Source organism: Bos grunniens, chromosome 4 (genome assembly GCF_055505025.1).
Source record: "Bos grunniens cultivar Pamir isolate PY7600 chromosome 4, Bosgru_T2T1.0, whole genome shotgun sequence".
NCBI classification, from domain to species: Eukaryota; Metazoa; Chordata; class Mammalia; order Artiodactyla; family Bovidae; genus Bos; species Bos grunniens.
In genome coordinates, this window is record NC_141168.1 from 116,013,024 (window position 1) to 116,036,302 (window position 23,279).

General features: G+C 42.7%; 1 long non-coding RNA gene across 1 annotated transcript; it reads left to right on the forward strand.

The window, feature by feature from the left end:
* The first annotated feature begins 10,261 nt into the window (after nucleotides 1–10,261).
* On the forward strand, nucleotides 10,262–23,012 carry LOC147374727 (uncharacterized). Its single transcript, XR_015163065.1, has 3 exons — nucleotides 10,262–10,389; nucleotides 21,714–21,823; nucleotides 22,226–23,012. It is a non-coding gene; the product is annotated as an uncharacterized LOC147374727 (long non-coding RNA).
* Nucleotides 23,013–23,279: the final 267 nt, after the last annotated feature.

The window sequence follows — 23,279 nt, forward strand, 5'->3', positions numbered from 1 at the left end:
ATGCCTCTTTAGCTGGATGCTTCTCGCAAAACATAGGAAGCACTGGCTGCAAAAAGCTTTCCCTGATATTTTTGAAGGAGGACCTAACTTCACTTTGAAGAAATTTCCTGTCCCAAACCAGTGTTTTCCTTCTACAAAGAAACCCTGAGGCAAGAAGAGGCTGGTGATATGTGCAGGGTAAGGACACTGTTTCTGCTGTACCCTTTGCCTGGCTCTTCTGGGCATCAGAGATGCAGTCAGAGTAAGCTGAACTTCTTCTCTTGGTCTTTTTTTTTTTCTCACATATGAAAGTAAAGAGATTTGGCTTATATTCCATAAAACTGTCAAGAATGGATCCTGCACTCAACATATTGTAATAATCTATAAGGGAAATGAATCTGAAAAAGAATATATATGTGTGTACATATATAAATATATACACAGAGAGAATTATCATTATCATACATAGAATTCTATAATATAGAATAATCATTATCAGTACATATATATATATATATTGAATTGCCATACTGTACACCTGAAACTAACACAATCTTATAAAGAAACTAGACTTCAATTTTTAAAAAAGAGATCCTGTTTCTCAGGTTTTACTTTGACATTGTAGTCAATAAGTTGGATGTTTTTGCCCAAAGTCTTCATCCAGGTTCAATTGGCTTTGTGTAGAGAAATATGTGGGAGTGACCAGCTGGTTTATTTTTCCCACAAATGCTTTAGCATGATCTGGTCACAGATTTAGTGTGAACTCTGGCAGGGTAAGGAACTTTCAATCCAGTTTTTGAGAAATGAACTTAATCTGTAAGGCCTTCAAGTGTAGATTCTGTTTAACACTGTGCCTCAATGAATAATTCAGCTAATTTGCACCATAGTTATTTGTGCACGATGAGTGCACATGCTTTGAAAGTATTTTTGTAACTTTGCCATATTGCCTATCAAATGAGTTCTGAAAATGAAATGCCCTGTGTAAATCTAAGTCGGTGTTGGAAGACTATGTGAGTCACAGCTGTGTGACCTCCTGAGCAATCTTTCCCACTTCTATAGGCTATTTTTACACAACTGTAACTAGAAAACCGACTCTCCCTTTTTTAATGGTTTTGAGAGCAAATTTTTCTCATATTGAATATATATATTTGGAAAAGAATAAGTTTCTTGGTTGCAAAGAAGACTGTATTTTCAGTTTACACTTTTATTATTTGTCAACTCATGCTTTCAATTTAGAATTAGTTGAGCAACCTCATTTAATTATTTATACTAGTTAAGAAATTCTTTCATCTGGAGTGAGCAAGTATGGGTGAATGATAACTAAGCATAGATAAGGTGGCTTACAGGCTTCTGGAGGCTGAGAACCACACACTTTGCTATCTGCAAGCTGGACACCGAGGAAATCTGTCATGTTCTCCTGGAGTCCAAAGGTCTAAGAACCAGGGAAGCCAAAGGTGTAAATGCCAGATGAGTTGAGTTGGCCCGACTTGAGCTGTGAAGCAAGAAAAAGGGTGACTTCTTCGTCCCTCCACCTCTTGTTCTATTCAGGCCCTCAGTGGACTGGACGATGCCTTCCCATATTGAGGAGGGCGATCCACTTTACTGAGTCCACAGATTCAAATGCTCATCTCATCTAGAAACACTCTTACAGACACACCGAGAAATCATGGTTAACTGGGGCCTCCTTTGTCTAGTCCAGCTTACACATTGAATTCTTGTTTTTGTTCAGGTGCCAAGTCATGTCCAAATCTTGCAACCCCGTGGACGGCAGCATGGCTGGCTTCTCACCATCTCCCAGACTTCGCGCAAGTTAATGTCTATTGAATCAGCGATGGCATCCAGCCATATCATCCTCTGTCACTATCTTCTCCTCCTGCCTTCAATCTTACCCAGCATCAAGGTCTTTTCCAAGACACATTAAATTAATAGGGGATTAATAAGGAACATCATGGTCACTATCTCACAGCACCTGACATAGAGGACATGCTTAAGACACTTGGATTAATGACCAGGCACCTGGACTGCATTGGCAGAACTCAAACAGCTGGCGCAGCAACCTATTTCTCATTGAGTGTGTCACTTACTGCATGCACAGAAGGGGCTTGGTAACTAGTTCAGGACATGTATTTCCTTCCATGCTATGGCTTTGTATTGGATATGAGCAGATGTGTCCCATTGTAGGGGAGCTATAATATTTTTGTTTTGAAATCTATGCTTTTTATGCAATATGCAACTATTTTGAGATAAATATTTGATTGATTATTTCACAAAAAAATCCTTACATCAAATAACAAACATGCTAACTGATGTGTTGCCAACATATCTATTGTTCTCTGTGGACGTTATGGAAAATATAATCTGATAGAGATTTCCTAAATTATTTTTTAGGCTGTCTTTGTCTCTGACTTTGATCTTTATATATTGATATTTGCTTAAGTGGTTTATATCTCAGGAAAATTCTTACCCTTCTGCAGACATTTGATATATTTCAAGAAAACTATGCACAATATAATTTTAATATTTCTGAGTATAAGACAGTTTTCACAGATAGAAAGATTAAATGATCATAAACCAAATTGAGGCTTTTTAAAATCTTACACAGAAAAATATATTGCAATAAACTTGCATCTTAATAAGACAAAAGACCATTTTAATCTTTAATCATCTGTGATTAGTGCTATTCTCAAATCCCTTTCTGCTTTTATTTAGATCAGTATCTTGTCACTCTGGCTTATGTAACGGGAGGAATTGGCTGTAATCACAATTCTCTTTTACTCTTTTCAACAACCTATAACCCATCAGTCTCTCTGGAAAGCCTCTAGATAAAGCCTGGTTAGTTTCTGAGGGTTAGTCTCTAAGCTAAATCTAGGGAAAACTAGACTTCAATCAGCTCAAAAAAGGAAAAATAAATGCAGAAGTAACAGATGGCTTTATTCAGGCCAATGTTTACATAATCATGAAAGTTTATATGCAATTTTGTTTTTGATTTTGACAGAGCAAGCTTGACAGGAGATATATTTGCAATATTATGAAATGTGAAGCTAACAAACATATCAAAAATTTGTAACAAGCTAGGGACTGAGCAGAGCTAGATTTTATCACAGTAACCTGGGATGCAAACCTCCCAAGGGGATGGGTACCTGGCAAATTGACATGTAATTCACTCAGCCTCAAAGCTGAGTGACTCAGACAAGTGTTGGGTTTCTAGCTTTAATTTTTCAGTTTTTCCCATGAGGAGACAGGTAACCCCATAGCCAGGGATTCTAGGATGATGGAGAGTGGCCAGAAGGGCACCAGATGCCCATGGGAATAGCAAAAGGAATTTGCTCACGGGATCTGATGCTGGGATCTTTCCTGGATCTTTACTGGGACAGCAGCAGTTTAGCACTTGCAAGGAGAATGCGATAGAAGGGATCTACCTCTTGTGCAGGTGGGGAGGGCTCCCACACCACCTGTTTCACACAGGCATCTTAGAGTTCCCTCCCGGCCCTTCATCCATTGCCTAGACCTAGACCATCCATCACTTTGATCCTCAGGACAATCTCATGGTAGATATCGCTCCAGAGGGCATCAGGGCTCAGGAATATCAAGGATGTTGCCTAGCAAAGAGGTCTTAGAGTCCCAGGTAGGATCCCACTGGTTCTTTTGACTCCTGTTTCTCACTCTACTTCAGTGCTTGTTGAAGCTCTCGGTCCAGTATCCAAGAGTATTCAAAGCACCAAATGCATTTCCATTTAAATGAAAATTCTAAGTGTAAATAAAGATGATTTCTGTATCGCCCTCCATCTGGATTATCTGTGCCATAGCTCTGCTTAATTAGCAGAAGTAATTTAAAGGTGACAGTCACATGGGGAATGTACTGATGAGTAATTTTGATTTTTGTTATCTTCCTAAGATGTTCAAGATCTGGAGAGTTTTAAATGGTAATCAAAAATGCACAACCAAAAATTATTGTGATTACTTTTTTTTTTTTTTTTGGAGAAATGATGCCATTAGTTCACATGAATACTCTGTTTAAAAATAGAGGCAAAGAATGAAGAAAAAAAAAACCCAGGAAGGTAACCTTTAATTTGAAATTGGATGCATTGTGATGCTTATGCTGTAAAAATCTGATGCTGTATTAATGTCCTCACATATATTATCTTAAATTGTACCTTTCAGTTATAATGGCTGCTCCAATAACATAATAGCCACTCACCTGTAATTATAAGTTTTCAAAGCCTGAAATGATTCCAATTGTTTTTCTCTGTACTTTCCATGCACAATGGCTTTGAGCAGCTATGAGTTCCAAATGGCTTATTTCAACTTTCTCTGTTTCCATTTATTGTGTCACTTCGATGTAACTTTGTCTTGGGTACACACAGAACCCTGGGGTGGGACCAGGGGTTTTACCAGATGACGCTTCAACCTCCAGGACTTTGGTGACTTGTTCCAGCCCCTCCCTCCATGCACATCTGAAGCCCTTTCCTCTTTTAATGGGTTTAACCTAACTTCTGCCCACTTTCAAGTGTTCAAGTTCTGAATCTCATCATGAAACACCTCTAGGCCGCCTTTTCCTTCTGCCCCATGACCAGTCCCTCAGAAATGGGTGGTCCTACAGGAGAGGCAGGGGGGCCAGCACGCCATTCCTCATCAGGCTCGGATGTTGCTTCTAGAAGACTTGCCTGAAAGATGCAGAAGAGCCTCTGTCACTGACACTCTTTTCCTTCCTTGACCTCTGTCCCCACTCATATCCCTAATTTTGCAACAGGAAGGAAAGGACAGATCCCACTGGAGAGACTCCTGGAGAGAAAAGTGGAAGGGGCTCTTCTCAGGTCCCAGAACCTCCTCCGGGACCTCCTGGTGCTCTGACAGCTTCCAAAGAGTCCAGGTACTGTCCTGGGACACCCTGTGTGGACCCGGTCAGGTTGGGGTGCAGGACTTCTTCAGTGTGGTTAACAAGCCATAGCTAAATGAGATGGGGAACGTTAGTGTCTCACATTTGTGGCAAGAGTGTGAGACAGTGAGTGCTGCTTCCCTACCTTTTCTGGCACCATGTGACACATAGGTGGATGTGTAAGGACATACACATGCACACACATCCACGCATATGCAGGTACACCAGTGATGATGAATATACCACACAGCCAATTTCAAATGGAACTGAACTGCTTATCACCAAGATGCAAAAAATAGAAGGAGTTTTGTGGTCAGGGAAGATGAGAATTCATTAGAACTGAATCTAAAGCTCCAATACTTTGGCCACCTGATGCAAAGAGCTGACTCATTGGAAAAGACCCTGATGCAGGGAAAGATTGAGGACAGGAGGAGAAGGGGGCAACAGATGGTTGGATGGCATCAGTGACTCAGTGGACATGAATTTGAACAAACTCTGAAAGACAGTGAAGGACAGGAAAGCCCGGCATGCTGCAGTCCATGGGGTCACAAAGAGTCAGACATGACTGAGCAACTGAACAGCAACAACAAAGGTGGGAACCGGAAAAGAGGCTTTGTGGCAGAGGCACAAAGAGAGAGTCAGGTGAGGCGTGATGTGTGTCTGTGGTTCTCAACTTATCAGGGAGAAACAACGTCTCCTGTGGGGCTTGTAATAGTAGTCTGCTGGGCTCTCCCTCAGAGCTTCTGAGTTTGTAGGTTGGGGTGGAATGCAAGTTTTGTGCTTTTAAGTGTCCAGATGATGCAGATGCTGCTGGGGTGGTGACCCCTCTTTGAGCATCACTGACTTAAGTTGCTACTACCCACTCCCCAGGTGATTATCTGCAGAGCTGGAGGCAAGAAGGACCCAAAGAATATCCTTGGAACTTGGGCCTTGATTCTGAGCAAAAGAAGACCAGTACCCAGGTCTCCTGTGGAAGTTTGAAAAGCATCAGGACTGCCTGGGCATGAGGATGGCAGAGACACAGTGAAATTCTACCACCAGGAGAGGGGCCAATAACTTCTACCTGTTTCCTAGGGACCTAGTTTGTTTGTATGAGGTCCTGCAGCTGCTCTGGGATGATGGGATCAAGGCTGTTCTCATTAGAACTGCCCTCTCGTGGGCTACACAGTGTGTGGTGGGCGGTCAGAGACCTCCAGCAATATTGATGGGGGTTTGGTCAAACAATGTTAGGATAACACACACCAGGAGAGCCTAGCTTAGCACCTGAGAGTTCCCAATATGGCGCATGTCAGAGCCAGCACCACAAATGAGGGGCCCATAGGACCTCAGCATCTCTCCACATCAGCTCCGAGCTGAGTTGTGTACACAATGGAGAATATTTCTTTTTTCTACCAAATTGTGCCCATTCAGCTAAGTAGACTTTCTCTCCTTCCCTGTTGCCACCTTGTGATAAATATTTGAAGATTCTGTAGAATTAGGAGCCATAACAAGAAAAGTGAAGGAAAGAAGAAAAGTACTCGGCAGAGTAATACATAAATTGGGTTAAAATTTGTGTTGGAAAGAAGCTGAGCTTTAAAACAATGACCAGTGTTACTAGGAGCTTCGAGATTATTTTCTGCTGCTGATTTAAGGAACAGGAGCCCAGAAGGGAAATAAACCTAGTTTTATGTTATGCAATTGATTTGACTTTGACAAGGGGTAGAAAAACTAAGAAGAACTTGACAATTGACCATTGATTTCTATTTATCATTTACTCAATAAATCTATAGTGAGCGACTAATCTAGGTGGTAAATTACTGCAAGGGTTCTGCCTAATCTCAGCAGAAGAGTAATATATTATAAGATATTGAACGGCTTTCCAGGAGAGCCATGCTTGACGATCATACCAAAACCCAAGGTCTAAAATCCCATTACAAACCAAGTCTTGTGAATATTCCACTCCCTGCTCTGTGTGAACTCAAATCTCTTACTTTTGTGTGTTTCACAAACACCCAAGTATTGGGTAAAGGATATAGAATTTCTAGAATCACTTCCAGTGCCATCTCTGGAAAAGGGAGGCAGTTAGTCCCACTGCAAGCCCTTGCCCCCAGGGCGTCTGACATCTGTTCCTTTGGATGACTGGCTTCATAATCTCAGCCAGGGTAGGGACAGGCCACCTGCGTTTGTTTTGGGGAAGGGATTGTCTGACATCTTGAACAGGGCAGTGGTTCTCTGCCTCCCTCTAAGGTGGAAAGTTCACCCATAAAAGTGCTCCCAGGCAGGGTGGCCTAAAAGCAGGCATATGACCACCAGCACCTCCAGTGAGCAGATTGGTAAGCAGGTGGAGGTTGGGGCTCTTCACTATTACTTCTGATCCTGCTGTTGCTCCACTCTTAGACGAAGACCCTGGCTGAGGTCTCTCTTTCACTATCCCCCTCCCTCTATGTACTCATCTCCTTGGTGGAGCCCAAGTGTGGACCGCAGAGTTGGGTCTGGGTTGCGGCTCTGCCATGGAGAGGCTGGGTGACTCCGGATGCTCCTTGGTTGAGCCCCCAATTCTGCACTGTGAAGTGAGATGACTGCCCCCGGTGGTCTAGGGTAGTCTACTCAGTGTCAGCTCCTGCAGTGCGTGGGTCTCTCCAGTACCCCTGTACTGAGAGCTGTTATTGTTCATGTCAATGCCCAATGCACCATGATACACCTGAGGGGAACAGTGGTCCTGGATTCCCTGGAGCCTGCAGCTCCCTGTCAGCCCAAGGACAGACTTCTCATTATTTATTTAGAGTTGTTATCAATCCTCAGTGAACACACTGGAATGAACTAGCAGACATCCGAACTCTGATCTTATTGGCTGGTTACATTGGAGCACAGGCTGTAAGGGACTTGGTACCATACCTTGACTACTTAGGAAAAAAGTGACAGCTGCTAGTTCTCTGTTCCCAAACCCCCAAAGCAGGCATGTATTTCATGCTGGAGGGAATCACATATTCATTTAGGTGTTTTGCATCTTCAAGATCTCCCTGCAAAAACATTCCATACCTAGAAATATTTTTCCAAACTGAAATTGAAATTGAATGATACTTACTTCCTTTTGTATGATCCACTGATTCCCCCCTCCCCCCACCACTGCCCCGCAAAGAGAAGCAATAGACTTGTTTCCATGTCAGAGCCAAATTCTAGCTCATGCTTCCAAATGGCTTCATGGTTTTCCACTGTGCCTCTAATAGAATTTATTTGCTACTGCTGCATTGATGGGCAGTTGGTGCATTTCCAGTGCTGCTGAAAAGGTGCAATCATCTTAAGCAGGTATCAGAGACTGGGGGTCAAATCCTCCCTCTATTTTGTCCAGTGCTCAGCTTTGTGCAACCCAAGGAGGGTCCCAGAGTCTCAGTCTCCCCCTCTGTGGAGAGGAACTTGCAGGTCACAAGAGAGTTGACACAGAGTAATGTTATTCAAGTGCTTTGAAAGTACGAAATCACAGTGCCCTCTACTATATTTAAAATGGATAACCGACAAGTTCCTACTGTATAGCACAGGGAACTCTACTCAAAGTTATGTAGCAGACTGGATGGGAAGGGAGTTTGGGGGAGAATGGAGACATGTATATGTGTGGCTGAATCCGTTTGCTGAAACTATCACAACACTATTATCAGCTATACTCCAAAATAAAATGAAAAGTTAAAAAAAATCACAGTATCCTGATATCTTTGCTGATCACAGCTTGTGTATTAAATAATGATCTCATTCTTCTTTCCAAACTTGTCAACTGAAAATGGGAAAGGGTATGTTCAGAATAAACTAGAAGACTTTCAAAGGCTAGGACACACTTATAGCGGGCCTGGCTGCTGGTCAGGATGCTGAGTGCCCCAGTGGCAGCTAAGATTTCTGAACGTTCCTGCCTCTGGCGGGGAGTCTGCAGCCCTGGCTGTTTGCACAGGGCTAGCTGCACTCAGGCCGACAGGGTCTCTTTCTGGAGCAAATCAATACATAGGGAGTGGTTCTCAGAGGGCCCTGGTCATTGGTAGTCTATTTGCGTTCCAACCGTTATTTCAGATTCTCTCCCACAGAGCAAATATCACCAGAGGCAAGACCATATCTTTTTCATATCTACACAGACAAAGGAAAAAAAAAAAAAAAAGGACAGCTTAGCACCCTCAGTAAAAGACGTAGAGATTCGAGAGTCTGGGAAGTTTTAGTTTGGTTCCCCTGATAATTTAAGAAAAATAAAGCCAAAGGGAGAAAGATGCTTGGAGTGGCAATGGAAATTCTTTTTTGAATTTGGTCCATAATCTACACAAGACTCCCCACAAGACTGAAAAGCCAGTGGGAGCTATGGACGTCCCAGCTGTGCCTGTGCGTTGAGTCGCTCAGCCGTGTCCGACTCTTTGCATCCCTATGGATGGTAGCCTGCCAGGCTCCTCTGTCTGTGGGGTTCTCCAGGCAGGAACACTGGAGTGGGCTGCCGTGCCCTCCCCCATGACCCCAGGATCCAAGGGGCATCCCTTAAGTCTCCTGCATTGGTAGGTAGGTTCTTTACCACTAGCAGCACCTGGGAAGCCCCGGCAGCCAGCTGGTCCCTTCCCAGCTCCTGTGATTTTCCGTTCAGGAACCTCAAATCAGCCTCCACACACCTGGAGGGAGAAATAAAACCAGTCCAACGTTAGACAGCTTGGTTTGTACGCTGCCACATCGACCTGGAGTTTTTGTACCCTACACCTGATGACTAACTTTGAAATTTTTACTGAGGGGGAAGAAAGCACATGTCGATAGCCATTTTGTAAAGTGCTGGGCCGTATTTATGAAACACTTCTTTCATTTTCTCCCATCATTCATAAGTTAGGTATTGTTACCAACATTTTACAAACAAGCATGGGAGTCTCAGCAATCAAGCTAATCTCCTAATGGTGAAGAGATAAAATGAATGGTGCATCTGAAGGCAGTTCTCTCTGGGCCTGGACCAAGTTCTCCATCTGCCTGAGGCTACCCAGGGAGCATAGATGTGGAATAGATGCAAATACAATCACCTGTGTGTACTGCGTTGTTTCTGGGTATAATAGGTTGGCTTCTTTGTGCCCTAGTGATCAGAAAGATCCAGTTTTTAGGAATTACCCTTCATTTTTAAATAGCAATTTAACTAACTCCCAAATAGTTTAGGCAAAACCAATACAATATTGTAAAGTAATTAACCTCCAATTAAAATAAATAAATTTACATTTAAAAAATAAAAAAAAAATAAGTGGTTGGGTAAAAAAAAAAAAAGAATTTCAGTAATAGTAAAGAAGGCAGACAATGTTTGAGTACCAGGCATGTTCACATATACTTGGAAAAAGAAAAAAAACACACACACACACACACAAAAACTGCTGTGTCTTTATTTACCACCTTCACACCATTTTTAATTGGATTTTAAATGATGTCGAGGCCCAGCTGGGTTAGGTAATTGGTGCAGCTAGAAGCAGGCCCATCCGAGGTTAGATTTCACCTTCCCAACTTCCAGCTCACCCTGTTACCGAGAGTGGGGTCCTGCTGCTTGCAGCTCACAAGCTAATAAAGAGGTGAGGTTGGTGAACAGGAACGTTTGCTTTATTTTGGAGGCTGGCAACCGGTGCAAGGGGGAGGGTGAAAGCCTGTCCAAAGGCCAGCTCTCCCTCCCCGCCACCAGCAATCAGTGGGCCGTAGCTTTCATAGGTGGAGGGAGGGGCCGCCGTGTGGGCACAGTCGGCTCTGACGGGTATCTTGAGATCGGTCGTTGGTGGTCTGACCGGCATCATGTTGATTGTTTTGGTCATTTGTTCCCGTTTCTTTGAGGCTAGTTCTCAGAATCGCGGTAGTTTACGTCTTGCTATGGTCTGGGCGTCGTGTAGTTAACTTCTTCCCATGGCGGAATTTCAGTACCTACAAGATAGCTCTGAGAATATGGCTCAGAAAACGATCTACAGCCCTTGCAGAAGAATTAAATGTCCTTGACTTTGCTTAATTACTAAATTATTATTGTTTTGTCCTGTTCGATTGCTTTCCTTTACTTCTGAATTTTATCACTTCTCTGATTAAACTTATTTTTGGCTGAAGGTTTTCTGCAGGCGAAAGGCAGGCTGGGGACATGGGAGGGGAGAGGAGGACCATAGCATCCTGCTCTGTTTAAATCCTTGTTTTTCTCAGGTTGCTGGAAGAACTGTTGTTCTTCCAGTGAAGGTTTTATCTCCTCAAACCCTTCACTTACTAAATATTTTTCTCAGCTTTACTGAGCTATGACATATACAATTCACATACTTACAGTACAGTGGTGTTTGGTACATTCATAGACTCATGAAACCATTACCAGAGTCAACCTTAGAATATTTTCATTACCTCAAATCAAAGCAAAACTCTATGTTTTTACATAAGAGAAAACAGAATATAAGAACATTTCTCAAATTATAAAAATAAAATTTTTATTTTCTCTAAGTCTTAGTTTTATAACTTATGACTAAAAAGTTAAAATAGAATCACAACACCTATTACTTGCTGGCAGAAACCCCCAGTATTTGTGTTCTGCTCTCAGGGGACTCACAGAATGTATAAACAAAGCATGAGTTTTGACTCTGTTCTATTGTGGTTCTCACCAGTTAGCTCTGTAATTTCCCTTCCCTGCACCTTGGCTTCCTCATTCATGAACTGACTTTATGGTACTTGAAGGGAAGCAGATGAGAACCCTCTGCAGAGTGTGACCCTGCCACACCACAACTCCATCACCTCTCATTTATCCAGTGTCTCGAAGCTCTAGGTTCTGGACGTTTATACTTTCTAACCCACCATCTCTATGAGATCCTCAGTTGTCACAAGTAAAGGATTCCTTGGCTCCATGAACTTTCCCTAGGACTCACAAATAGGAGGTGATGAACACAGACTTGGATGCCAGGATTGCATCTAACTGACACACAAAATAGCCTTTAGGTGCTGAGACTGAGAAAGGAAGCTCAATTCCAGTTTGGGGAGACAGCCGAGCAGGTACTCTGATCTACTTGCTTATCTGTGGCTATGAATAGGACCTGATGTGTAGGCCCTGGGAGAAGAGGAGAGCGCCTGATATTTCATAGGAAACCTTGAGCTGGCTGTGAAGGCATAGCAGTAATGTCCAAAATATTTTCTTTGTCTCAAACGTGGTGAACATTTAAATGGCTAAAGGGTGGCTTGACATTTACCTTTCATCTTTTCCAGCTTCCTTGGATGAGGCTCCTGGTTTGACTAATGTCTGGCTGTTGCCCTGGAGCCGTGGACTTTGTTAATGTCACATCAGTTCCCTCTGACTCTGAGGTCTTGCTTCTGATTAATTGAGACCCAATATCCTTGACTTCAAGTCCCATTACTCATTTCATTTGGGCATGAGGGCTTGTCACTGCCTAGTGACAACTGAGCTGGGCACCCCATGCACGAGCAGTGACGCTGAACCTGAGCCAAGCGAGGGGGTGGGCCTTCCTTATGTGTAAAGAGATACAGTGACCGTTAAGACGTTTCATAAACACTGCCCATCTCTTAAGGTGCTCAAAAATAACAGTTTCTTAATGCACATTCCTCTTTTCCTTTTTCTAGTATATCCTAAGATTCCTCTGTCCTCTAATTTCAGTGTTGGATTTTGTGAGTCCTTAAAAATTGTGATTTGTTTTCTCTTTATCTTGGAAATCCTGGGTAACCAACATGCTGAGTGTCCTCCTCTGCTGACTGATGTGTCCAAGCTCTGACTGTCCTGGGCAGCTATGTTCGGGTGGAACCAGAAGGGAGGCATGCCTGCTTGAGAATGAAATTGACCTCAATCTAAGAGAAAGTCAGAGCATCCACCCGCCTCAGCAGCACTCAGGTGGGAGCAGGGAAAGCTGTGGGAGCAGCACTTGCTGAGTGAGCAGAATAAAACCCACTGTGTGTTGTTCAGCTAAGCCTTCTGTTCAGCTTAGCCCTCCAGCTCCCCGCAGAGACTGTGAGTGGGGTTCACTTAGTCAGGGCCTTGACATGATGCTGGAGAGCACCACTGAATTCGCACAATCTCTCCAGCTCAGAGACTGTTCTGGGTTGGACCCCATCCTATGTCAGCAGCCACTGAGACAGACCACCATGAGTTGTGGTGGCCTTTAAAAATAGCCACAGAGCTGGGGTTCTTGAAACCCACGGCAAGGAGCTGCCTTGGTCAGAGACTGAGGGGTCCTGTTACTTCCCGTGGCTCCTGGACAGCCGTTGCCAATGTGGGACTCAAACTTTAGGAAGCAGTGTGCCTGCTATCAGATTAGCATCCTGAAGAGTGTATGGACACTGTTTCTCTTCTGGTTATTTTCTTCCTGAGTACATCCTTTCCTTCTTGCGTAGATGTCTGGGAAAATCTCTCAGATTGGGAAGATAAGATGGTAGCTGAGTAGTTGATTTCAATCTAAGATGCAAGTCTGCTCAGAATGAAGAGGAGAGAAGGACGGAGCAAAGAGGAAGAAAAGATTTATCTAAGAAAGAACCTGAAGTTTTCTAAGAAAATGTGCCCTTTTGAGAGCTAAGAACCAGAAGGCAGCTGTGGGTTTTATAAAAATTTCCTTTGTGTGTGTGTGTGTGTCTGTGTGTTTTGGCTGCACTGCAGAGCATGTGGGATCTTAATTCCCTGACTGACCAGGGATCTACCCTGCATACCCTGTGTGAGAAGCGTAGAGTCTTAATCACTGACCAGGGAAGTCCCTTACGTATATTAGGCAAAGGAGACAGACCTCAGATTGTTTTTCTACATTGATTTCTTGTGATTTAGAAAAAAGAGAACTATAAGTAGCCATGCTTGGAAAAGGCAATACTTAGTATGTGAAGGGTGTGATGACACTAACATCTGTGCGCTGCCGGCAGCAGGAACAAATGGGTATAGGCCTTCGGAAAGCAATTTGGCAGTGTGGGTCAAAAGCCATTAAGTGCACATTTATTCTAACTCAGAAACTGTATTTGGATGCTTTTTTTCCCTAAGGAAATTGTCCAAAAACATGGGAAAGCTGTTTGCACAAAGATATTGGAAGCATTCTTTTCATAATGTTTAAGAGAGATGAATTTCTCATCTATAGTTGAATGATTACATAAATACATATCATGTTTATTCACTGGAATTTTAAGCAGCAATTTACAAGAATAAATAGCAACCTTGAAAATGTTTACGATTTTATGTTAATTGAACAAGTAGATTACATCCTGCAGAATAATGGAATGAAAGCCTATTACTAAAACAGAGTTATAAATTAACACAGAAAAATTTAAATCTGTCATGTGACACATCCCCCAGTGTTTATAAGGCAATGGCTGTGAAGTCATATTAACCACAGAGTAGGTTTTATTCCCCCTTTTAACTAATTGAGACACAGTACTTGATAATTTAATATAGAGACACAGTACTTGATAATTTAATATACCTCCAATCTTGGATAAATAAGCAGAGATTCAGAAAGTTTGAGAGGTTTTTTTTTTTTTTTTGGTAATTTAGCAGATTGCTAAGAAATTTCACTCTGAAATATCTTCCTAAAGTGGGGGAACACAATATATATTCATAAAAAGACTTGCCTGTGAATATTCATAACAGGATTATTCATAATAACAAAAAGGTAAAAGCAATCCAAATGTTCAACAATTAGTGCATAGGTAAAGGAAATATTTTGAATACCATCCAGTAATTAAAAAGAAGGAAATAGTGATACATGGTGTAACCGGGTGAACCCTAAAAACATGCAAATTTAAAGAAGCTGAAGGCAAAGGATCACATATTTTTATAGATTTTTTATGTTTTTATAGATTATGATCCATTTAAAGTTATTCTAAAATATTGGTTATGCTCTTCATGCTGTACATCACATCCTGTAACATTTATTTTATACATAATAGTTTTACCTCTTATGGGGGGGGGCTCATAACCAGGACATGGAAGAAGCCAAAATGTCCATCGACATAGAAATGGACAAAGAAGATGTGGTACATATATGCAGTGAAATATGACTCAGCCATAAAGAGAGAAATGAAATAGTGCAATTTGCAGAGACATGGATGGACCTACAAACTGTCATACTGACTAAAGTAAGTGAGAAAGAGGAGAACAAATTTGTATACTAATGTTTATATGTAGAATCTAGGATACTGATACAGATGAACATGTCTGCCAAACAGAAATATAGACACAGATGTAGAGAACAAACGTTATGGACACCAAGGGGGAAGGAGGAGTGGGATGGATCGAGAGATTGGGGTTGACACACATGGTCTATTGACACCGTGTAGGAAAAACATAACCAATGACAACCTTTTGTGTAGCTCAGGGAGCTCTACTCAATTCTCTGTGGTGACCTAAATGGAAAGGAAATCTAAAAAAGAGGGGATATATGTGTATATATAACTGATTCACCTTGCTATACTGCAGAAACTAACAAAACATTGTAAAGCAGCTATATTCCAGTAAAAATTAATTTAAAAAAAAGAAGGAATAGGGGGCCTTAGTTCTACAGTAGCAAGGAAATGAGTTTTGCCACCAAGCAGTGATCTAGAAGGCCCCGAGCCTCAGGTGAGTCCCCGTCTCCGGCTGACACCAGGGTTTTTGCCTGGTGAGACCCTGAGCAGAGAACCCATGTACGCCAGGCCCAGACTCCAAACCCGTGTGCAGCGAGCGGGAGATGGCATGTGGGTGTTCTTCCGTTACGACTGTGATGACAAATTACATTGTAATCCATTACATTGTAATCCATTACAAATGTGCCCTCACGGAGCCCCTGACACAGGCACACAGATCAGCTGTGTTCCACAACAGAGCCTCACAGAGGGGTCATCGTCCCGGGCTTTGTTTTTAACATGCTGTTTTCCATTTTCCATCTCTTTCCTGTGCTGTTTTGCTTTTCCTTCCTGTCTTTAATTAATCAGTTTTCATCTCTTCACCCCTGCTACACCTTTTATTTCTTTCTACTGCTCTTTTATTTTCATTCTGTGAGAAACACACTCAACCAGCCCAAAACCAAGGAATGGACTCAGAGACACGAAGCACAGCGAAAGTGAGACTTTTAATGATGGTCTGGCAATATTGGCGGTCTGGTGGACAGGCACACTCAGGGCGGTTACAACAAGCAATTTCTTCCCTGACACACAGGTCCCCTCCACAGACCCTCCCTGGCTGAGTACTATGGAATATACGGTCTTCCCAGGCATTGCCTATGTTTCACTATTTCCTCATATGGTGTCTTTCTTTCTCCCTTTACTAGCTACATCCGCATTTCTCAACTAAGACTTTCTTGCTAGTTTATCCCTTCCCCCAACCTCCAGTTTGATTAGGGATCCTCCAGGTGCATGAAGGATGTCATGTCCGCAAGTAGTTAGGCAAGTTTAGAGCCGGGGCACAGGTGGAGTCCTATCTCTTTAGGATCTGGTTTGATCTCCCTATCCCAATTCTAACTTTATCTAGAGTCCAGGCCTCAACTTTATTATGTCCACAAGTTTAGCTGTTAGTACTTTTCTCCTCAGAACTAGCTACTTGGTCTTGACAATGGACCTCTTCAAGTTTCTATTTCTTATACATTCTTATAATGGTTTAGACTTAAACCATCTTGACTTTGAAATTCAATTTAAAGTGAAGCAATATCCCCCCAATTTTTACTCATTTCATATCTTTCATATCAATATGGTACAGTATTTTAATACTACTTTGCTTTTAATCTTTTCTAAATACTAACTCTAAGGACTTCTCTAGGGGTCCAAAGGCTTTGACTTTGCTTTCCAATGCAGGAGGTGCAGATCTGATCCCTGGTCAGGGAGCTGAGATGACACAGGCCTTGTGGACAGAAGAACCCAAACATAAAACAGAAGCAACGTTGTAACAAATTCAATAAAAACTTTAAAAAATGGTCCACATTAAAAAAAAATCTTTAATATTATATAAATAAATAGTAACTCTAGCTATTATAGTCCTTATAATCAACAATTGTAGATTTATTCACATATTTACCAATCCTTTGTTTGCTTACTCTGGCACCTTGCATACCCTCTCTTTATGTTGGTGCAAGTTCCTTCTTGCCAAAGTATAATCTTCAGTAAGGGGGATGGGGTTAGAGTGAGGCAAGGGGGTCTTTGAAAGCGAGAAGGATATGCAACCTCCAAATATGCCTCTTTGGCATAAGGATTATTTTGAGCAACTGTAGATGCTGGAGAAGCTCTGAAAAGAAAGTAGAAGTTACCCCTTTGTGAGCTCTGTCTTGGGGACACAGCAGTACTTTGTGGTCAACTCGAGGTGGCCAGGCTGGTGGCACTGGTCAGGCTCAGAACTGGATCGACTGCCCCAGGAGGACCAGGAGTGATGGGGCACATGGTCAGAGCACCTCTGGGAGGAGGGGCCAGAGCTCTCACTGGGTCCTCCAGAGCTGCAGTCATTGGGAGCCTACCTAGCAGGAGGGCGCTCTGTCCAATTCTGATTTCCACACGCTTCCTCTGTGAAGCCTGAATTAGCCCAGTAGGAAGAGAAAGAATTGTTCAAACTACTGCACAATTGTACCCATTTCACACACTAGCAAAGTAATGTTCAAAATTCTCCAAGCCAGGCTTCAACAGTACATGAATCTAGAGCTTCCAGATGTTCAAGCTGGTTTTAGAAAAGGCAGAGGAGCAAGAGATCGAATTGCCAACATCTGTTGGATCATCAAAAAAGCAAGAGCGTTCCAGAAAAACATCTACTTTTGCTTTATTGACTACGCCAAAGTCTTTGACTGTGTGGATTACAACAAACTGTAGGAAATTCTTCAAGAGATGGGGATACCAGAACACGTTAGCTGTCTCCTGAGAAATCTGTATTCAGGTCAAGAAGCAAAAGTTACAAGTGTACATGGAACAACAGACTGGTTCCAAATTGGGAAAGAAGTGTGTCAAGGCTGTATATTGTCACCCTGTTTATTTAACTTATATGCATATGCAAAGTACATCATGCAAAATGCCAGGCTGCATGAAGCACAAGCTGGAATCAAGATGGCTGGGAGAAATATCAATAACCTCAGATATGCAGAGGACACCACTCTTATGGCAGAAGGTGAAGAGCACCTGAAGAACCTATTGATGAAAGTGAAAGAGGAGAGTGAAAAAATTAGCTTAATACTCAACATTCAGAAAACTAAGATCATGGCATCTGGCCCTATTACTTCATGGCAAATACATGGGGAAACAATGAAAAGAGTGGGAGACTTTATTTTCTTTGGCTCCAAAATCACTGCAGATGGTGACTGCAGCCAAGAAATTAAAAGACGCATGCTCCTTGGAAGAAAAGCTATGACCAATCTAGAGAGCATATTAAAAAGCAGAGACATTACTTTGCCAACAAAGGTCCATCTAGTCAAAGCTATGGTTCTTACAGTAGTCCTGTATGGATGTGAGAGTTGGACCGAAAGGAAAGTTGGACATTGAAGAACTGATTCTTTTGAACTGTGGTATTGGAGAAGAGTCTTGAGAGTGCCTTGGACTGCAAAGAGATCAAACAGTCAATTCTAAAGGAAATCAGTCCTGAATATGTATTGGAAGGACTGATGCTAAAGCTGAAGATCCAATAATTTGGCCACTTGAAGGGAAGAACTGACTCACTGGAAAAGCCCCTGATGCTGGGAAAGACTGAAGGCAGTAGGAGAAAGGGATGACTGAGGATGAGATGGTTGGATGGCATCACCGACTCTATGGACATGAGTTTGAGCAAGGCCCAGGTGTTGGTGATGGACAGGGAGGCCTAGCATCCTGCAGTCCATGGGGTTGCAAAGAGCTGGACATGACTGAGGGACTGGGCTGGAAGAGAAACCTACATTTGTACAGGAGGTTTATATTACAAAAGGGGACTTACCAGGAACAGATATCACCATAGCAGTCAGAGACGTATCTTTGCTCACCAAACACTTCCTCTTCCCATCTTCTGGAACCCCTTCCCCCTTTGAAGCCCCAGACCCCTGCCCATTCCCTTAGCTGTGAAAGCTACCTGAGCCTCAGTGGTCTGTTGGCCTTTTGAGTCTCAGATCTTTGTGGGCTCCTGTACATACAAGCATAACTCATTTGTTCCCCCTCTCCTGTTAATCTGTCTTACGTTAACTTAATTTTTAGATCAGCCACAAACCTGTAAGAGCAGAAGAGAACATTTTTACTCCCCTACAGCACTCAACTTGGGCAGAGTCTTAAGAGGGTAACAGTAAACTCAGTAATCAAGATAAATAATATATTAATTCAACATGTTGAAAATCATAATTAGTGGAAAACTTTTATGTTGATGATATAAAACATAAAAACTGTGGAGGGCCTTGTGGGGATCCTGGGCCCAAAAGCTTTTCTGTGTCCCCCACTTCTTGATTACAGGAAATAGGCTTCATTCAGTCTTCATGACTGATGCCAAGCAGGGCCCTGTGGGACTTCTGTGCATGGAGGCCTTTTTGTCCCTCATTTCTTGTAAGCAAGACTCCAGCCTCCCTGTGACCTTCTCTCAGTTCTAAATGGCAGAACAGTTGCTAATCAAAGGAAGAACAGCAAGGAAATCACCTGAGGCAAGATTAAAGGACCAGAGAGGCTCATAAAAATTGGACACGACTGAGTGACTTCACATACTCCTGCTTGATGCTATAACCTTTCCCTACTCACCAGGGAAGGGGTCACAGCTCTTGAGGCACGCACCTACTGTTCTTCCTTAGCTTGGCAAAGTAGTAAAGCCATTCTTTCTTTCTCCATAACTGTCTCCATATTTCTGCTTGGCATTGGTGCACAGAGAGCCAAGATTTTTGGCAACCTGACATTTCCTGATTCCAAATGCAGGTTCAAATAGTTGTGAATCAGAGAAGGAAGGGGATGCAGAGAAAAGGGAGGAAGACTCAAGAGACAATGCTGCAGCCTTGGAGCAGGTCCTCCTGGCAGATCAAGGGATGCACACAATATCTTTGAGGATAGATAAGTTTTTCTATCCTTATCAGTATTGATGTGTACAGTTTTAGTTGGCTCCTGTCCTTAAAATATGTCATTTCTAGTCAACCTGGAAAGGTCATAATGTTTAACTTAACATCTTTATGACTTCTTGATCCTCAGATTAAGTTGCCACTCTTTTTCATGCCCCCTGGCCATTTTAAAAAGGATGGGATGCGGGCCAAAAGTTGATGGTCTACCTGTTGTTTTTCTTTTAGATATGAGGGGCAGAAGTTAATGGTTGTCCTGTCCTGGATCTAAACATTTTATGATCTACCAAACCAAGGACACCTTCCTCTGAAAGTCAGGAACCAAGGGTATATAGCTTTAGGTTAATGGAGCGAGATGTTTATTGAAAACAAGACTGAGGTTTCAGATTCCTACACTGACTGAGTAGGATTTTAAACCTCAATCACACTTTCTTTGAACCATTACTGCAAAACTCGTTATCCACTCCATGTAAGAACACACAGTTTTGGGGGTATTAATCGGCTGTGGCCCCCTTTGCCTGGTAAAGCAATAAAGCTGTGCTTTTCTAGTTCACCCAAAACTCTGTCTTTGAGATTTAACTTGGTGTTTGCCAGATTAACTTCAGTGACTAAATATCAAAATTTTAAATAAAGATAGGCTGCTGAAGTCATGTAACTGAGATTGGGACTTGCTGCTGCTGCTGCTGCTGCTGTTGCTGCTAAGTCGCTTCAGTCATGTCCGACTCTGTGCGACCCCATAGACGGCAGCCCACCAGGCTCCGCCATCCCTGGGATTCTCCAGGCAAGAACACTGGAGTGGGTTGCCATTTCCTTCTCCAATGCAGGAAAGTGAAAGTGAAGTTGCTCAGTCGCGTCTGACATTTCACGACCCCATGGAATGCAGCCTACCAGGCTCCTCTGTCTGTGGGATTTTCCAGGCAAGAGTACTGGAGTGGATTGCCATTGCCTTCTCCAGATTGGGACTTGAACCCAGCCCAAACCTATGGTCTTCCAACTGAGATCACACACCTGATTTCAGGACTTAATGAAGCTCAGGTTCTTGATGTCTCATTGCAGAAAGAACCAGTGAGAGACAAAGTGGTAGGTAAGAAGTGGATTTATTTAGGGAGAAATACACTCCACAGATAGATTGTGGCCATCTCCAAGGAGAGAGTGGCCTCAAAATATGAATTGGTTAGTCTTTATAGACTAGGTAATATTGACTAAAAAAAGATACACAATGTGAGGGTTGTGAGTTATTTTATTTGGGGTAAAATGAGAACTGCAGCCCAGATGATTCTGAAGATTCTGCACCTCAGATACCTCTGAGAAACTGCTCTGCTCCAAAGAAATAGTAGGTGAAGTTCACTATATATGATTTTGGTAAAGGGGATGGTTCAATGCCATCAAGCACTTATTTTACAAAAAGTTTTCTGCTAGTCACTAGGAGCTGATGTCACCATGAAGTGATTTTGTGCTTTTATAAGATAGCTTTTTAGATAATTTTTCAAGAATTAGGATCATAAAATTGGTTCCTGAAAATATCTGTCTAAAGACCTGTTCCAAATGTTTCCTTGGATCACAAAGTGCCACATTCTCCACCCTGAACTTCCTTAAAGCCATGTCTAAGGTCAACAGCACAGAATTCAATATCTGCAGGGGCGGATGGCAAATGCCCTTGGCAAGCACCAACTTGTAGTTGACAGTAATTTCATAAACTAAATGAGTGGGAGGATTATTCCAACTCTTTTTGGGGAAGGAGTGGAGATTTCAAGGAATTGGGTTGCCGCCCACCTTTTGGTCTTTGATGGTTAGCCTCAGAACTGTCATGGTGCCTAAGGGTGTGTCATTTAGCATGCTGATGTGTTGTGGTGAGTGTATACTGAGACTCAAAGTCTAGCAGAAGCCAACTTATCTGGCTTTTTGAACCTATTTGGTTCTAATCATTCTATGTCACGTCCTTGGTCTCTGTCATTTTTTGAAAGGTTGTGTCCTGCTTCCTTCCTTCCTGCTTCACTGTTACTAGTGTCATGGCCCAGTGTTATTCTGCAAGGACCAAGCACCTCCAGTCAGCCCATTGCTCCTGATAAATGAGGTAGGAACCAGTTCTTTGGGTATTATGACTCTTGGGTGACTTTGATTTGAATATCTATATTATAGACCCAGCGCTTCCAGCTCAGTTGATAAAGAATCTGCCTGCAATGCAGGAGACCCTGGTTTGATTCCTGGGTCAGGAAGATCCGCTGGTGAAAGGATAGGCTACCCACTCCAGTATTCTCAGGCTTACCCTTGTGGCTCAGCTGGTAAAGAATCTGCCTGCAATGTGGGAGACCCGGGTTCAACTCCTGGGTTGGGAAGATTCCCTGGAGAAGGGAATGGCTATCTGCCTACCCACTCCAGTAGTCTGGCCTGGAGAATTCAGTCCCCTATACAGTCCATGGTCACAAAGATTCAGACAAGACTGAGTGCTTTAACTTTTACTTTTCTTTCATTATAGAACCGTGTCCTCCCATGGGTAGCTTGAGAACTTGGCTTGGACACAGTAAGAATGGTCTCCTCGTTTTCCACCACACAGGGGTGCATGTTGTTAGACCTGCATCTACCGGCGGGGCATCCGACTACGTGCCTGAGATCCTTTCCTGCTCACTGGCACCAGCCCCTGGACTCCTAAGTCTGAGCGGTGTCCTTTCTAGTTGCCTTTGCTACCCATGGTGACTTGGTTTCTTTTCTTACAACTACCTGTGGGAGTGAGTAGATGATGGGGCTGCCTCTGTGTACCCTTCTGAGGATAACTCTTCCATCCACTGTTAAGCCATAACAATGAGACAGGAGGACAGGAAGGCAGCTGTTTTGGAAAAGGATGAGGAGACTAGTGGGGGGACAGCCTTGGGCAAAACAGGAGTTGCGAACTAAAGAATAAAGGCCCCGGGGGCCTGAGTCCCAGAGACAAAAACCAGGATGTCAGGAGTGAAAGATTAACTTTATCCCTGTTACACTAATGAGTACACCTGGTTGCCACAAGACAAGGAGCCCAACCATAAATTTTAATTTATCTGCTCCTGTGCTTTCTTGGGAAAAATTCACATACACTCCTTTCAACTCACAGAAGCCCTCCTTATTCCTGCTTACCCCCATGGAGCCACCTGCTATTGATCAAGTAAGTTTGACAAGGAAATAATCACTGCTGATGAGATAAAGCCTCCCTTTTGTTATAAAAGCCCCTTCTGTTTGGGGAGCTGACACCTTTTTATCCCACTTTCTCTCTTGTGAACAAGCTATCTATTAAACAAAGTTTTGCTAGCCTAAGAGTCTTGGGGAAATGATAAATTCATTTCTATAATATTGCTGTCTAAGAATCTGGAAAGGATGTGGTAACAAAAAGGTTTACTGGATTTGAGCCACATTTTGGAACTGGTATTCCTCTGGTGATTCTAAACTCGCAATGGCTACGTGACAGATCCTGGAATGAGAAAGTTTTTATATTTAAAAGGATTTTAAGAGAGCTCTTCAGTTCAGTTCAGTTCAGTTCAGTTCAGTCGCTCAGTCGTGTC